The following is a 4,694-nucleotide window of genomic DNA, read 5'->3' as shown; positions in this document are numbered from 1 at the left end:
TTTTATAATAACAGATCTAGGCCAAAAAACAGTATGGCCACACTTAATTATAACTAATATTAAAATTGTATAAAACTAACTCACTAAATTCATAAAAACCAAACAAAATGGTAGTTACAAATTATATGTACAATTATAATATTGGATTAGATTGGTGAAGTAAAATGTCGTTAAATAGAAGTGTTTTAAACGGGGGAGGAATGGAGTTCCAGTGATGTAGCTCGGGTAAAAAATGATTTATCAAACGCAGCAGTTCGGTGAGGTGGAGGGTAGATGTGAGATAAACGGGACCTGCTAGTACGGGATTGGACTGAGACATTAAATCCAATGTTTTCTAGGATATAGCAGGGGCACTGAGTACTAATTACTTGGAATAGAAAGGGAGCTAGGAAATACTGGCATCGGCGAATGGATAGAGCCACTTCAACTTGGAATAATGCCGGTAGTATTGAGTTGAAGTGAAAAAACCTATTGACATTTTCGTATTATTTTTTAAAAAATTCACATTTTCATTTTCAATTAATAAAGAATTGAATCTAAAATTTTAAACATATTCAATTGCGTATCTGTATAGAACGTTAATAGGCCATCACACCTTCATCAATATTAATAAGTAGTTACCTTAAAAAAAAAAAAATAATATAATTTTAACAACTATTCTCCCATATTATTTATGTGGATAAGTAAAATGTAAAAAAAATAAAAATTACCCACATCGAATCAATCATTTCGGTTCAAATATCCTTCAAATTTGAATTTAATCAAAATATTGACCATGCTAAAATTGTTTTCATCGCCTGGAAAAGATGTATTAATCTCGTGACGGTCCCTAGCTGTGGAAAATAATTGAAATGTAATGGAAAATTCATCCGGGGAAAGTGGGTGGCGACATCTGGTCCCAGCGGAGCTATATTTGGCTCTAGGGTCTGTAGCGCTTTATATTTACTGTTCCATGGCTCGTTTTTGCTCTTATTATGAATTGAGTAATATATGATAATATATAATTTTTATAATTAATTAAAATGTTATAATAATTTAATAAGCGGAAGAGTCCCAAGGACTCTATTAAGAAGGGCGAGGAAACCGGCTTGCAAGTAAATGAAGATAAAACAAAATATGATTGTAAGCCGAAAAATCCACCATAACGACATGTACTGCATGGACGGCAAATCGTTTCCGAAAGCAGACATTTAAAAATACCTCAGCTCCACAATAACATCAACAAATGATCAACGGACTGCGAAAGACCAACAGATAACACGCGCGAATAGAGCATTCTTCTCTCTTTCAAGAACATTGAAATCCCGAAAAAAACTCTAAAAATTTGAAGCTCAGGATAAGCAAATGATTTATCGTTGAATGTCTGTCTGTTCTTTCAAATTTTTTTTTATATTATGTCATAGCTTGAGGACTCTACATGCTTACATGCTAGGTATTCATTGGAAAAATAATTAATTGCATTGATACATAGATCCTTTTTGAAGCAATATAGGCAACAAAATTTTTTTAATTTAGTACTACTTATTAGTATTTAACTTTTTGAATTATTCTATTTCACTGTTTGCATTATTGAAATTTGGTTGTTGTAAATTGTAGTTTAACTAATGAAGAAAATGAAATTGAATATGTTGACAATTTTAGATTGAATTCTCAATTAATTAAAAATGAAAATGTGAATTTTTTCATCTCAATACTACCAGCATTATTTCAAGCTGAAGTGGCTCTATCCATCCGTCGATGCCAGTATTTCCTAGATCCCTTTTTATTTCAAGTAATTAGTACGCAATTCCCCTCCTATATCCTAGAAAATTTGCGATTCAATGTTTCAGCCCAATCCCGTACTAGCAGGTCCCGTTTATCTCACATCTACTCTCCACCTCACCGAACTGTTGCGTTTGATAAATTGTTTTTTACCCGAGCTACATCACTGGAACTCCATTCCTTCCTCGTTTAAAACCCTTCTATTTAACGACCTTTTACTTCACCAATCTAATCCAATATTATAATTGTATAGATAATTTGTAACTACCTTTTTGTTTGGTTTTTATGAATTTAGTGAGTTAGTTTTATACAATTTTAATTAAGTGTGGCCACACTGTTTTTTGGCTAATATATGTTATGAAATTAAAATTACCTTTGTGATTGTTCTAAAGTTCCTAGTCCCAAAGTATATTTTTAATATTATTTATTATTTATATTATTAAACTTTTTTTTTTACCTGATCTCTTAATTTTTGATTTTTTTTTTAAGAATTTATTTATTATTATTTAAAACTGGATGTATACATATATACACAACAAGTAATTTGTTGTAAGTGATATTATAACATGATACAAACATGTGGAGAATATTCCCATTGATAGAACTCCAAAAACATTTCTTAAGAAGGAGATCTCGAGGCCACCTTCTTTTCAGACGCCTAGGAGGATTGTTAGGTTGTGAAGGAGAAGCCAGGTTAGGTTAGACACAAGTGGATTTGGGTGGTTGAGAAGTTTATCATGGAAGGATTGTTATCTCGTTCTGGCCAAATCGGCAACATATGGTACATTGAGGTCCTGATGGATGTCCATTTGAAGGTTATTATAAATGTTTTTGTTTGTATAGTATTAGAAAAAAAATTGCTCATTGCATCAAAAGAGCTTACGTATTAAAAATAACGAAAGCCAAAAGATGTTTGCAATAATGTAGGCCAACATATATTTTATTACGAAAAAGCAAGTCAGATTCGTTTTCAGCGTCCTTCAAAATTCTTTTTTTCTGTGGTTTCAATGATGAAACAAGTCGTAAGAGCAGATTGTAACAATAATAATCTGGTAACTGTATTTTAAAATGATATTTTAAGTTTTCACCAATAAACTATTCCCTGATGTTTTACGCTTTACCCAGTCTTGTACATAAAATTGAACAAATACTTAGCGATAAAAATATTTCGTGTGAATCTAAATAATTTTACATTGTCATTGAATGGAGAAAATACGGAGATGAATGACCCTAGAATGATGGGGGATTCTGTACTGGAAAGTGAACATCTCTTTGATCCTCCAGTGAGATAAAATAAGATCTGATAGGGGCGTTCTGCAGGGCTTCGTATCTGATCCCAGTCATTCATCGGCATCCAGTCTGAATGCAAATCACAAAACTGTATTGTCTTTCTTGTCTCTTGACTACAACCGCAAAGTTTCCCATAAAATCTATGAAAACAAAATCTTAAATAACATAATTCAGTGTTCTACACCCAAGGCGAACTTTGATTCAATATTTATATACTGCAGCTAACTAAATTATTTTCAATGAAATACAGAGCTTCTAAAAAGATAATAATTATGAAGAGAACAGCATTGGGCTTAGAAATTCCTATTTAACGTTTTTTATTAGCAACAATTTTATTTTGAATAAATATTTTTATTAGAATTCATTTATACTATGATAAATCTTATTGTAAACTAAGTTGGTAAAATGTAAAATATGACTGTAATAGAAAAAAGTGACAAATTATATAGTGTTTTTTCTAAAAATTAATAATAAGGTAAAAAATAAAGACTCCCCCCCCCCCCCCCCAAAAAAAAATTACTTAAGTAAAATAGCAGCTAAGAATAAACAAAATACAAAATAAATTATTAACAATTCTTCCAAAAATTGTATATTTAGATATATTTTCAATATTATGTGTATGAAGTATGCCTTCAACCGCATTGTAAGATACACTTCACTTTGGTTTGCTGGTTGGGTTGGAGTGGACTGTATAATTTAAAAATGAACATGGTTAAATGATAAATAAAATTCTATTGTTTAAGTTACAAATGGTGTAGTGGGTGACCGAAAGAAAACATTTATGCTTAGATGGTTAGTAAATTTTGAATGCTGGGCTATGGCAAATAAATTGTAGATAATGAGGTGGTTGATGATGATTACTATGTGGTGGTGAATGTTAATTAACTTACTCCATGGTTCTTTCTTCCCTCCACATTCTCATGCTTCTCTTCCCTCTGCTCCTGAGAACAACTCCAAGAGTTCTACTCACCCGTGGTAGATTCCTGATGAGAGACAAAGAAAATGATGCACTGCTTGAACCAGAAGACAAGATGGCTCTCACCACTTCTCACCTAAGTCTGGGATGCTTCTATTCACAGAGAGAGCTGGAGGAGGTGAGATTTGGCTTTTGGCCACATGGGCGCTAATATATCCTGTAGGCTATTATGCCATGATGTTTGATGGTACCCCCTCCAATTCAACCTTTCGGTTGCCGTAGGTTAACATTATTAACAATTCTTCCAAAAATTGTATATTTAGATATATTTTCAATATTATGGTTTCGTAAAAACTGGTGATATTTCATTATTATATAGTTGAATATTAAAAAATATGTAACCTTAGTGTGATAAGTTCTTGTTCTTGATTTTTTTTTTTTTTAAATAACATCTTATACTTCCAAGTCTTTATACCTATACAGCTGAAAGTTAGACTACTAAAAAAAAAAAAAACTCGAAAGCCGTATACTAACCAAAGAAACGAAATTTTTGAAGAAAGCCCCCTTAAACCTAGTTTCGACCGAATGAGAAATATAACAATTAGAAAAGAAACAAGACAGGTACCATTAATAGAAATGGCGTGATTCGACCATGTGGAAAGAATACCGATTAATATACTCCCAAAAACTATTTGGGAGGCAAAGAATGAGGGAAAACGATTACGTG

Source organism: Halyomorpha halys, unplaced genomic scaffold, assembly GCF_000696795.3.
Source record: "Halyomorpha halys isolate HHAL.00 unplaced genomic scaffold, Hhal_1.1 Scaffold793.1, whole genome shotgun sequence".
NCBI lineage: Eukaryota > Metazoa > Arthropoda > Insecta > Hemiptera > Pentatomidae > Halyomorpha > Halyomorpha halys.
Note: the sequence above shows the minus strand (reverse complement) of the source record.